At 43.3% G+C, this 14,175-nt stretch overlaps 1 protein-coding gene across 1 annotated transcript in view; it reads right to left on the bottom strand.

The window, feature by feature from the left end:
* The window catches only part of CCDC148 (coiled-coil domain containing 148), a 1,212,845-nt gene that overhangs the window by 1,197,611 nt on the left and 1,059 nt on the right, over nucleotides 1-14,175 (bottom strand). The gene's annotated exons all lie outside the window — the stretch shown is intronic.

The raw sequence follows: 14,175 nt of genomic DNA, 5'->3' as shown, positions 1-14,175 counted from the left end.
TTTGGGAGACACCCCACATCAACCTGCATACCCTGGTTATGCAGGACAAGTGATCCTTTCCCCCCTGTGATTTATTGATTATTCCTAAGCAGACTGAATGGATCAGCACTCTTCCTCCCCCCCATTGATTAATTGTGATTAGCAGCGTGCAGCTGTGGGAGAATTTCAAAAGAATTTCAAAAGTGAGCTAGCTCACTAGCAAGCCAATTGCTTTGGCTAGTCACCATGGCGGAAAATTTTGGACTTAGCTATACCACCGAAGAAATTGACGCAATACTCTCCAGACCTCCCTTGCTTTTGGAAGGTGACCTTTCTCAAACTCTGCCTTCCACCACAGAGTGGGATGAACTCAGCGAAGTAAAAAGAGAACAAGTCAGAACAGCCGTGCATGGAATCATTATGACAGAATATCTCAGAGTAAACGCGGCCCCCAGAGGACTATGGGTGACTAACGCCCCTCACATTTTCCTGAAAGATTTAGCCTTCAGGAAGGACTGGTCAGCCATCTCCTGGAAGAACTATTTAGTCCTAATCATAAAAACAGCCACGAGATTAACAGATGAATTAATGGTGAAGATCGAAATTCTGGAAACAAAACTGAACAATACGGTCAACATCACGATTTACAAGAACCGCTTGGATGAAATAAACAAAGAGATGAAAGATACCCAAGAGTACCTCACACAAACCAAGTTACAAAAACTGGCAAAAGAACTTAAACGTTTCTCTCTAGAACGTATACACCCATACAGCAGTAAGGAATATAAACCGAATGACAACTCGTCGAATTACGATTCAAACAGTGTCTCTTCCAACGAGAGCTCTGACCAAAGTGGAGACGAATTTCCCATCCGAGGCAGAGGTAACTTCCGGAATAGAAGAGGTAACCGTAGAGGTCGAAACTCCTGGCGCCCCCCATTTTTCCAGGCGAACACTCAAGGAGTACCATTTCATCCATTCAACCCGCATTTCCAAGGATGGCCTAATCCCTATTTCCAGATGCCACCTCATATGAACCAACCAATGCAACAACAAGGCGGGCAAAACTACCAACAAGGGATTCCTTTTTTAGGGAATGGCCAACCAACCCAACGGGCCAGGAAAAGAGGAATAACATGGTCCGACCAAACCAAACAAGTGCAGACAAGGAGCGTGACAAGAGCAAAAACAGGACCAAGTGCAACAACCTAATAGTCAACCTTACAAATAAGATCCTAACTGATGACCAAGAAAATGTACTTAATAAAGGCCTGGGATATGTACCCACTCCAAAATTAGACATTTTCAAAACCAAGTGCGAACTCGCAGATTTCTGTCGAACTCTGAAACTAAAAGCCTTTTTCAAAGACCAACCGTTACCTACACCTGAGGGTGACACGACTCTGAGGAATAAGTCAACTTTCTGTCCCCTTAACACTCAAGTACCCATTGAAATTTGCACTTTTGAGCAAGCGATAATGAAGGAAGTTGATCAATTGAATCAACAATCACATAAGCCATTTCAGAACATCACAAAAGCAGAACAACAGGCATTAACAGATTTAAAGAATGACGGCGAAATCGTCATCAAGCCGGCTGATAAAGGCGGAGGCATTGTCCTACTGACTAAAGATGGCTATGACAAGCAATGTATGGATCTACTGGCAGACACAAAGTTTTACCAAGTACTCACAACAGACCCAACCGCACGACTACAGAGAACTATCTCAATGATGGTCGAGGAAGCAGAGACCAACAATTGGGTGTCCAAAAAAGAGGCCGACTACTTGAAAACAAAATCCCCCAGGACTCCCTACTTCTATTCTCTCCCTAAGACTCATAAAAACAAGATACCACCGCCGGGGAGACCTATAGTTTCAGGGATAGACTCTGTCCTGGAACCCCTCTCACAATTTGCGGACCAATATTTGAGACCTTTGGTCCAAAAGACACCCACATATCTGAAGGATACGCGGGACCTCCTGAATAAGCTCAAGGATTTCGAATACTCACAAGACTCAATGCTGTTAGTTGGTCTCGACGTAGAGAGCCTCTAAACAAGCCTGCCACAGCAAAAGACTCTAGAGACACTTGAAACAATACTGTTCAACACAGACTGGCCACACAAAACTCCCAGACACTTCGTCTTAGAATGCTGTAGGCTAGCATTAATGGAAATTTTTTTCCAATACAAAGACACACTCTACCTACAAAGCCACGGGACATCAATGGGCAGTACATTTGCCCCGAGTGTAGCAGGGCTCTATGTCAGCACCTTTGAGAGCATTCATATCCAGAACGAGAACAATCCCTTCCTAAGTCGAATCCTTTTCTGGAAAAGGTATATCGACGACATTTTACTAATATGGAATGGAGACATAGCCAGCCTTGACGAAATCCACTCTTGGATAAACTTACGAGACGAATGTCTTAAGTTCACATACACTGCCAACAACACCAGCCTGGATTTTCTGGACATTACGATTTATGCAGAGAGTAACACCTTACATACTCGCACCTTTTTCAAACCAACTGCCAAGAACAGTTTGCTTTCCTTCAATAGCTTCCATCCACGACCATTAAGGGAGAATCTCCCTTACAGCCAGTTCCTCCGACTGAGGAGAAACTGCAGTAAAACCTCAGATTATAAAAAACAGGCCAACGATCTGTGTGAGAAATTGACAATCCGTGAATACCCAAAGAAAGTCATCAACAAATGTAAGAAGCGAGCTCGGAATCAGCCCAGAGAAGCCCTTCTAGAAACCACACCAAAACCACCAGATAACAGGATCACGTGTGTTACGACCTACAGCCCAGTGACAAATAACATCAAAAAGATCATAAACAAACACTGGAGGATCCTTACATCCAACTCCCTCAATTGGCCAAAACCGAGGTTTGCCAACAAAAGGAGTCGGAATCTAAAGGACCTACTAGTCCACACTAGACCACCCCCCAAAAAACTGAAAGATCGACCAGGTCTGTGGGACAACCAACCGGTAACAGGCCATTACCCGTGTGGGGCCTGTTCAGTCTGCAATCTGACAAAACCTACAAAAGAACTGCAACTGCTACCTGATTTTAAGTGGAAGATGAGACGACATACCAACTGCAATACAAGTCACGTAATATACATGATTACCTGCCCTTGCCAAATGCGGTACATCGGCATGACGTGCCGAAAAGCAAAACAAAGACTTTGTGAACATCGAAGCAATATCAACTGCAAAAAGATGACCACAAAAATATCCACCCACTATCTAGAATCAGGACACTCCACCACTGACCTACAATGGGTCATCCTGGAGACCCTTGATGTAATAGACAAGAATGCGGCGAAGATTCTCTTTGAAAAAGAGCAACGCTGGGTACACCGTCTTAATACTGACACCATTGGCTTGAATGATGGAATTCCTTGGCTGAGTCTAAATAAATAATAATATAAACTGTAATGCAACAACTAGCAATTTACCTGTTCTGACCTCACAGATATGGCGCCCACCACCCGTAACATGACATTCAGTATTAATTGTATTTTGCAAACCAATACCCCACAAACCACAATATAAATACATCGAGTTGCCAGTCTTATTAATATAATAAGAGTACTTATATTCATCTTTATTATCTTTAATTCTTCCAACTTGTGTTCCAACTCAATGAACAGGAGGCGAGTAACTCCTCGCTTTCTATTAACTGTGTACAAAGCCCCTAGGAAACAAACCCGTGAGCATATCCGGGTTGAGAGAGGCAGAGACAGCACAAGCTGCGCAGGAGGAGAAGAGCCTAAGGTAGTGATTCCTGGTTCCCGCGTTTCTTCAGCCGACTGAATCGCAAGTATATTTAAACCATCCCTCATTGCCGCTATCATTGTTTCCCACAGTGAGGCATTCCCTACTTTTGCCACCAACCCGACGAAGTGTGAACAGTCACTTCTCTAGGTATGTTTTTAAATAAGTCGCCGCATCCGCCGCTTTCATTTAAAGAATGGCACTCCACCTTTGAGCGTACATCGTAGACAACGAGCAAAATGAGCCCGCACAAATACAACATGTCACTCTTCTATCGCGATTCGCTCCCGTTATTGAGCGTACTGTGTAGAAAACGAGTCACAAGAGCCCCGCATCCGCGCTGCGCGCACCAGTAAAACGTAAGTAGGCAACAGTTTGTATTCCTTAAAGATTTCTGAATAAAGGTGAATATAAAGGGTAACAAATCACTGTAATGTATACGGCAACTCTAGAATCACCCAGAATAAAGGCGCCACATCTGATCTCTTTCAAGTACCAGCATCAGAATGCACTCACTCGTCTCTTGCTCACAGCATGTAACACCCCACAGAAGCATGAGAATGAGAGAGTTGACACCCCACTTAAGTACGAATCTGGATAAAGTATTGCCATTTTTTAGGTGTTTTTACAAAATCTGAGTGATTTTGATAACTGTACCATGAGTACGCAATGTGTGTCTTCCCCTTACCCCTCTACCCTTGTTATGTATTTAATTGTTTTTCATTTACAGGTACAATGCGACCTATCACCAACTGAAGGAACAGGTCAAAACCTTTTCTTTTTTCACTTTATTCACTCATTCTCTCTGGTCCTGAAGAAAGCCCACTGACCTACATAGGCGAACAGGGCTGAAACATGTCGACCGTTTTAACCTCACTATAATCAGTGCGCTTGAATCCCTAATCATTCCATAGCTGCACACCAGAAAACCTACTCATCGAGTATACCCGAACCCAGACCAATTAAAGTTTCAGTCTGTTCGTTCGTGTATTTTAAAGAACCTTCCCTGAGCACTTATCACCCACTATTCACGATCACTACTGTTTTAACCAAGGGCTATTACCTCCTGGCGGAGGGTGCATAAAATACTGACCCAATGATTATGCACACACGTGTCAATAGGAGCGGGGAGACAACATATACCGCTACGAGAACCTAAAATTACACGTGCATGAGGGCCTTTTATTTGGGAGACACCCCACATCAACCTGCATACCCTGGTTATGCAGGACAAGTGATCCTTTCCCCCCTGTGATTTATTGATTATTCCTAAGGAGTCTGAATGGATCAGCACTCATTAATTGTTTCATCTACAATCAGAGGCAGGATTATTCCAAAAAGAACAACGCTGGGTATTCCGTCTGGGGACCCAAAAGAATGGGCTGAACGATGAAATACCTTGGGGCCAACTGTCTACCTGACATTGACTAAAATTAACAATTGAACATTAAGTGATCCTTCTAATACCAACCACAAATCAATATGTAGGTCTATTCTACTGTCTCGTGTACATCTGAGACATACCATTTCCAGCTTGATATTAAAGATGAAAAATCGGGTTATACTGCTAAATCCCACATACTACTCATGTGAACCTTGGGGCTACCAACCGGAGTAATTAACCGTGCCCGCTATTGAACATATAACAGAGGGAGATCGATATCCTTCAAATGACTGGCAGTCTTCCAAGCGATCCGCGCATGCGCGGTTAACGCTACCAGTCACTAGGCTTTCGCGCTTGCTCCGTACAATCGGATGCACCGCGCATGCGCTGAAACGGCATACAATCAACGGAGGAATACGGATAACCCTTATTTGGGCTCTGTCCCTATCATACGAGGCGGCACCTAATTAGCACTCGACCAACAGGACTACGGATTATCCATACTTGGGCATCTTACTGCATCCGCCCAGACGTAACGAACAGGCAATTAACACCTAATTAACTCAACCCTCGTAGTATAAAAACCACACGCTCTGGGCCAAATCACTAGTCCAGCAGAGCAGCGTATGGGGATACATCGAGGAGGACTCCTACTGAGTTCGTGAGTATGATGTGGGATGTGGTTTTTCTGCTAAACCCAAGTAAGTAGTTTACCCTGCTAAACAAACATATCTTTTTCCTAGATTGCACAATGGCAATCAACCCCAGACGTTTCTGAATGCTCATGAAGCCTGTATTCTGTAAAAGACAAGTATGGCAATAATACCTTCTTTTCCCATATTTATGTTCCTAAACGACCTGACAAGAGTGTGTTTTCTGTTATATGTCTGTATGTCTTGTATATGTCACTATTTTACAGGGCTAACCAGCATGTAGTTTTTTTCGAGGTGACTCCACCTGCTAAAACTGCCTTAAATGAAGGTTACCAATGTTTTTTCCTCATTTTCTCTTCTCAGGTTATGCAAATTGCATTTTACTTGTACATTACTCTTTTGTTTATTGTAATATCTCTGTCCTGCTGTTATAGCTTATCCTATCCCTCAATGTACAGTACTTGTATGCTACCCCGTCCCACCTACGACCCCCTGTTTCTGTAACCTCTCCGACGTACTAATTTCTTTTTTTTCTGTTTTTGTTTGTTATGTCCTGCCGTAACCTTGTATTACTCTATTGAATCTGTAAAGCGCTCTGATACCCTCACGGGTCAAGTTCGCGCTCTATAAAACTTTAAAATAAATAAATAAATAAATAAAATCTCACTCACATGCACCACATATAGTCATTTACTAAAAGTGCTCCCGCGTAGTCGTAGGTCGTAGCACGCCGCATTCCGCTAGAGGGGTGTGAAGACCCCAATTATGAAGCATGACACCAAGGGTCCTTTTGGTGTGTGAGGGGTATTTTATAAAACACTGAGTGCTCCCATACCACTGTGGGGAACACTTCCGGACATCAGTTTGCCATCATACATTTAACAATAGTGAAAAATACATAGTTTTTAACAACTAGCGAGCAAACGTGAATGGGTTCTTAACTTTAACCATTCTATGTGTGATGCAGTAATCCAATTTTGAAAAAACAAACATGCTTTTCTTTTGAAAAAAATACAATACATTTTACCGAAAGATTGCACATGCTGCAGATATCTCATCTGATGTATGTGGCCCAATGGGGGAAGCAGACAAACAAGGATATGTGCACAATAGGCTAAACAAAAGTGGACAAACCCACTATGTGGATATGGTACAATCACTAGTATAGTTAGTACATGGGCCCATTAGGTTTGTTTAAAAGACCCTTCACACACCAACCTGGTTGGTGTCATGCTTCATCATTGGGGTCCCAACTGGGTGGCCGAATGCCCACCGGTCGTGCTACGACGCCTGATTACAGCGGAGCTAGTGTGGTGTGAGTGTGGGATGTGAAGTGAATTTTAAAAATACCTCTGAGAATCCTTGCCTGTAGACTTTATTAGTGGCGTCTCAGGATATGGTTACCTGTTGTGGTCTGTTAATAACATTGACATTGTTTGATGTGCATCACATTTGGAGGAAAAATGTATAGGAGAATACCGAAGGCATTTGATGCAGATCAGACAAACTGTTCAAAAAGTTATATGGGAGAAGGGTCCTAAAATCATTTTTCACTTGCCAATATAAAGGGATTTCCAAAAGAGGATTTTTCTCTCCTTATAACTCCAAAACAGCTCAATGGGTGGTCATTCAGAGCTTTTTCTTAGTTTAGTAAAAATGTCTTCACCCACTTTGGAAACATAAGGAAAATGTGAGGTTCTAGTGTGCATGTTAAATTATGTATATTTTGCAAACAATTTGCAAATACATATGTGTGCATGTGCAGCACTTTGTGCACAAGCAAAGGAATACCTAACAGTATGTGTTTGTGAACTGAAATTAAAACAGAACATTAAATATACATTTAATGGGGTTTGTGTGTCCCTTGTCAGCATGGTTCAAGCCCATGCCTTGGCGAACATCCAATTAAATCCAATGTGTCATCTAAGGAACATAACTGCTGAATGGGACATATGATGTTTTCTCTGACAACCAAGTACTTTGCACCATTGTTACTGCTCACAAACAGTAGTACAAGTCCACACAAGTGACTTTTCAATATACATACCTAAGGCAGAATGAAACATATGACGTTTCAATTTTCAGCACAAACCTTTACACCATTTACAATGTTCATGAACACTCCTCTCAACACTCACACTCAGAAACAACTACACACAAACGAACATATATCCCAAGTAAGTGTGGCCAAAGGCTGTGACCTAGCAGATTAAAGAATAGAGACAACAGCACAGTGGTACATATGGAGATTCAGTTTGCAACCAAACATTGTGTATTGCCTTCACTATTATGAAAGCTTAATATACACACATGCAAACAACACACCCAACTAGCAATTCAAATTATCTCACACATGTATGAGCACATCACAGAGGAACATATGGAATTGAAATTTGCACATAACTTTTCACTATTGTTTGTGAACAAGTCACATATACACACTCACCAACTACACGCAACCTACACCCCCAAATCAGTGTTGCTGTGGCAATGCCATAATAAATCCGTTTTCCGTTTCAAAAACTTTTATTGACCATAACAAGTGTACAGAAGCACCAAATAACACACATATTTAAGAAATTCATACCATGCTTAAAAACACTCCATATATTTATACAATTTCTAGTTATAAGTCACATCCAAAAATGTTACCAGACAACTGGGGTGGGAGGAGGGGAGGCAAAAGAATGGGGCAGCAGGGAGCAATTATATCAATTAATATGAATCAATCGGCAAACAACTAAAAATAGCAATATTTCAATAAATAATTTAAAAATTACGCTATTTACAATAAAATCACATTCGCCAAGAGTATTTATATATACAGAATGAATTAAAAAGTCAGTATCTGGCAGAAACTAATCACATACTGATCACATTATACAAAAAATGTAATGCCGATGTGCAATTTATAATTTTTTGCCCTTTTTAAAAAAAAGCCCATCTCCTTCGCCACATTGTATTTAAGTAACGTGAAACAGCAAACACAATGGGTTTGGATGTGTCGTATTTTAAAACTCGAAATGCCTCCTTGCAATGCTCGAACCCCAGATTCCGGCAAAGCTGTACAAGCCAGTAGCGCCTCGCTTTTTGATAACCAGGACAGAAGAATAAAACATGCATTTCTGTTTCCTCTTGTGTGATGCATACTGGGCACCCCTCCTGTTTCTGCCCAGCCCATTTATTAGTAAAAGCATGTACAGGTAGAGTGCTAAATCTGAACTGGACATACAATTTTCTTGCGACCTGAGGAAGGATATCATCCAGAAAGATTTCAAGTTCGTAATTATCCTTCACTGCCAGAAATTGTGTTGTAAGGGAGCCCAGTTTGGGATTTGAGTGCATGGCTTCGAGCTTTTGGGTGCGATAGGTCCTTGGTATTAGAGCTCGAGGGACTAAGGGGCTAGTAGCCCTGGAGTACTCCACAAAGATGGTTTACCGAGCTTTTCACACTTTTTCTTCACATGGGTGAACCAAGGAACCCTTCTTTTCAGCAATCCCGGATAAGATAAAAGCTAATTTGTTTCTGCCTGGTAAGATACTAGTTCGGGGGTTGCCCAGAGTCTACGCCGAAAGGTTAGGGGGTTTAGGGCGATCTCGTCTTCAATCGGAGAAATACCCAGATCTAGTCATAAAGGAATAAGCGGGGTACCTACTGGGAGACCCGTTATTTACCTTAGGAAACTATTCTCGACTACAGCTAGGGTAGAGGACGAACAGTGCCCCCATAGTTCCGCCCCATACAGAGTTGCTCCCCGCGCTTGAGCCCTGTACATTTCAAGCGCAGGACCAATGGGTTTAAAAGGGGATTCCCTAGCTAATTTGGCTATGCTCCCGGCAATCTGAGATAGCTTGAGCTTAGCTTTGGCTATTTGGGGCACCCACTGCATATCTTCTGAAAGGGTAACACCAAGGTATTCAAAGACAGGCACCCTTTCCAAACAGATTCCATTCAATTGTGGATTGGACCGTGTTGTCTTAGGAGGATTGACTATCATAAATTTGGTTTTAGTAGTATTAATCGCCAAGCCCCTAGTATTACAAAATACAGAGAAGCTGTCCAATAACCTCTGGATACCCATCGGTGTCTTTGATAAGAGGAGGGTATCGTCAGCAAACATCAATGCTGCCACCTTGGTGTTTGCTAACTTTGGGGCATCGTTGTTTGCAACCTCGGCCAGTAGTGGGATTAGTGTGTTGACAAAGAGGCAAAACAGGGTCAGTGCAAGCACACAGCCCTGCCTTACACCTCTGCCAACTGGCAGCCTGTTGGTTAATTCTCCTCCCCTTCCCCTTCTTACTTTAGCATAGGTGTCATCATGCAACTTGATCAGCATATCGAGTAGATAGGAAGGGATCCCCATATCTCTTTAAAAAAACACAATTTGGTTCTAGGCATGAGGTCGAAAGCAGTTTTCAGGTCCACGTATATCAAATAGAGGCTGCCACCCTCCAATGATACTGTATTCCAAGTAATTAGTTGGGCCTCATTTCCTCGTATGTCCCTACGCGGTCCCTCCGGTCTTAATCTCACCATCTGGCGATTAAGCCTAGGTTCAGACTGAGTAGGATGGGAGGACGCTCTTTTCGCATTCTGGCGGTTGATCTATGGAATTCCCTCCCTGTACACATTCGTGCCCTAAATAGCCTAACTCTTTTCAGACGTGCCATTAAAACTCACTTGTTCGCTTCTGTTAATTGATTCTTTTTCTTTTCAGCTTTGACCTGTTATGTTGTGGTCTTTGATCAGGCGCCAGGACGCCCCTTCGCTGGGGCAGCTGTGCGCCGAATAAAAGTTATTAACATAACATAACATAACAAATACTTGGTCCAGTGTGGAGGTGTTCTTCCTGAATCCTGCTTGATAGGGACTAATGATGTCATTTTCTTCCAGCCAGCCCTGGATTCGTTCCAATATTACCCGAGCAAACAGTTTTTGTGTGACATCGATCAAACTGATCGGTCTATAGTTTGCGGGGTATAGTGGGGAACCCTTTTTGAATATTGGGACAATTTCGGCCCCGGCCCAGGTGTCAGGGATGGGCATGCCATTCATGATGGCATTGTAGGGGCCCCAAATTAAGGGTTCTTCCCAGAACACGTCCCCAGGGAGTTTGTCTAAGCCAGGTGCTTTTCCGGCTGGTAGTCTTTCTATCGCTAGAATAACCTCACGTAGTGTTATTCCTTCATGAACATCATTTGCCTGTCTGCTAGATGGTACCGGTTGGTCTTCTGCAGATGCAGTTTGTGAGCAGAGCATGCCCCTAGGATCTATTTAGTGGTCCTGTTCTGGATCAATTGCGAACAGAGCTGTAAAATGCTCAGTCCACACTTCAGCTGGCAAATTAGGTTCGCCCGCAGGAGTACCCTCCTTGCAGCCTGTTCTTACTATTGTCCAGAATGCTTTCATGTCCCGAGACAATAAGGCAGATTGAATGTTTAGCCATTTATTTTCTTCCCAGGACAGTTTTGCACTAGAGACAACTTCTTTGTACTGAGCCCGTCTGCTTTTTATCAGTGGCTTTTCTTCCCGTTTAATAGCCGCCAGCAACGCTGTCTTAGCCTTACGGCATTCATCGTTATACCACATATGTGGTAAGTCTCTGTTTTTTTGGGGGCGACTAATGGGATTTAACATCATATGAGCCTGAAAGGGGTTCGAAATGGCAATTTAGATCTCCACCCACTATCAAACCTGAGTTAGATGGCACCATCGGGATAAAAAGATTTAATTCCTCCAAGGTTTTGGATTCCTGAGCAAGCGATACCGGACGGGAATAGATAATAATGATTGCTAATTTCAGTTTAGATGGAAAAGTGAGCAGTACTGATTGAATATCTTGGGAGTAGGTATTCAGGGAAGTTGGGAGGCTACCCATATGGATAATCCACCCGATGGCCTTTCCCTCCCCCCCGTAATAGCTGGTATATTGTGGGTAACAAAGCCCACCCTTGCACAATCATCTCTTGCCCATGTCTCCTGGAACAGGCAGACATCAAAATAATCAATAAACACACCCCATTCGGGGGAAGATAACTTGACCTTAATGCCAGCCACGTTCCAGGATAGAATCTTGAGGTCTCCACGTAGCCTTATTGTTCCATCCGATTGACATGGGGCAATTTCAGGTGTCATTTGGGAGTTGAGAAAATTTAAGGAATCCGTGGGAGAATTAATGGGGGTAGTTGTTATAATTTCCAGTGACAATGGAGGAAATAAACATACCCCTGCCCCCGCCCCAGGCAACATTCCATCAGATAACTCTAATTCTGGTTTCGCAACAAGCATGGATGACCCCTGAAGGTTCCCCAAGTTTTCCATCACATTCCCTTCCTGTTTACCTTGCCACTCTTACCAAAACACATGGCTTCTGTGGTTGTTAGTCAATCCACTTCTTCCAAAGGGCCGTAACGGTTGTTAACTGGCAAGTTATAAAACAGCGGCCTATTGGTGCAATGGCTACGGGTCAGTTGTTGTCCCTCCACCCTCTGGTTATTATGACCTGAGAGTGTGCTTGGCCGCTCCTGATCGACATGATTATAGTAAAAGTAATCGAGGGGGAGCATTCTCATTCCTTTATCGGACTCAATAGGGGGACTTCTTTGGTTTAGTAGAGAGCTTACCATCTGGGGGGTTTGAAATTAATAATCACACAATCACCCCTGGTGTTTTTCTTGTTGGGTCCCACCTAATCTACTCTCCTTATCATCAGGATATCCCCTGCCCTCTCATAAGGAAAGTGCTTGTGTGTTGCTAGCCAGAACAAGCTCTTATTCCTAAGATCCAGCTGTGACTCTCTCTGGGAATAATTTAAGGGTGGAACCCCTGTTAGAACAACTACATATGGTAGTGATTGTGGGGGAAGATCTATAGTTGGCAACACATCATCACCCTTACCCCTTGTTTCTTTATTCCTTAAGTTACGTTTCTCCCCTGGAATTGCAGGATTGGGAGGGGGACAGGCCGGTAGCTGACTGCTCTCTGACACGACGGGGGCTGGTGTTCGTAAACTGTTTGTACACTGGACATGCGCAGATTGTGTGGGCAAGGACTGTAGACTATTACTAATAAATCATCAATACTCGACCTGAGAAAGCATTTTCAAGCTGAAAAAGAAAGTGTGGCAGCAGTGGGGGCCTGTGAACAATTTGACTTGTGTCCATCTGGAAATATTTCACAGTGGTCACTCATTGCTTATCACATGGGGGAGAGGATGTGGCTAACGGCCAGAGCGGACGACCTTGAATGTGGGGAACCAGGTTCGAGGCTCAAGCACCCTGTGGTTCTTGGCAAATCACTTAATGTCCCTGTGCCTGAAAAATGAATGCATGCGTCTGTAATGCAACTGTTTCCCTCGTCGCCAATATAAAGATGGACAGCAGTCGATATTGTGATATAAATTTGGTTTATTTAATTCATAAACCATAGACCCACCGGAGCAGCAGGGCAAACATCCCAACTCTTCTAAATCCAACCGTTTTCTCCCCAGAGAGCAAAGTTCTATAATTCTAAGATTGCATCATATAATTCTACAGATGACACACGCATATTCTAAGAATGAGCTAACAATATACAAACTAACATAGACATAAAAGAAAGCATGTAACCTACTACCACAAACTGGTTATCATGTAAAGCGCTGTGATCTCTTCAGGTCGAGTTTGTGCTATATAAAACTGCAACAAAAAAACACGCAACAATCCTAAGAAACCCGAGGCCAGGGCTTTAAGTGGCCCGGGTCTCAAGGGGTCTGAGCACCGGCAGTTTTTTTCATGGGGCCTCGAAACGGGTCTCTATCGGGCTCTGTTTTGAGCCCTGACACAGGCGGACCGTTTTTCCCCCAGATTGCAGGGACAGCAGTTTGCTGTCACTGCAGTCCGGAAAAAAGTGCCAGGATGCAAAACAAAGCCCGATAGAGACCCGTTTCGAGACAGCAAGTACATCGATGTGTGCTGCTCACACTGCTCACTTCTCACTAGTGGAGAAGTTATGGCATGACGTCATGCCAGGTGAGCGTTGTGGGGGAAGGGAAATCCTTTAAAGAGTCATTTTCTTTCTGGATGTCCCTTCTCTTTCTGAAACGCAAGAGCAGCAACATTGTGGTAGGGTCACCAGGGCTTTAATTGGAAGCTTTATCAATATCACAAGCCATAGTTGCAGCTTATTTATCTTCTGCAACTAATAACCATTGACAAAGCCAATAGTCCTTACTTGTTGTACGTATGATGTTACTTGTTGTATCACATGTCTGGATGCCATGACCGAAACAGCAAAAAACAAGTCGGGCGGCACACTATGCTAAGCATATATTTTTAGTGTGAGTGTTTTAAAGCCACACCCCTAATTACACTGGCCACGCCCCTTTCA

The sequence above is a fragment of the Lissotriton helveticus genome, chromosome 3_1, assembly GCF_964261635.1.
Source record: "Lissotriton helveticus chromosome 3_1, aLisHel1.1, whole genome shotgun sequence".
Classification (NCBI taxonomy): Eukaryota; Metazoa; Chordata; class Amphibia; order Caudata; family Salamandridae; genus Lissotriton; species Lissotriton helveticus.
Note: the sequence above shows the minus strand (reverse complement) of the source record. Positions and strands in the feature narration are given on the sequence as shown.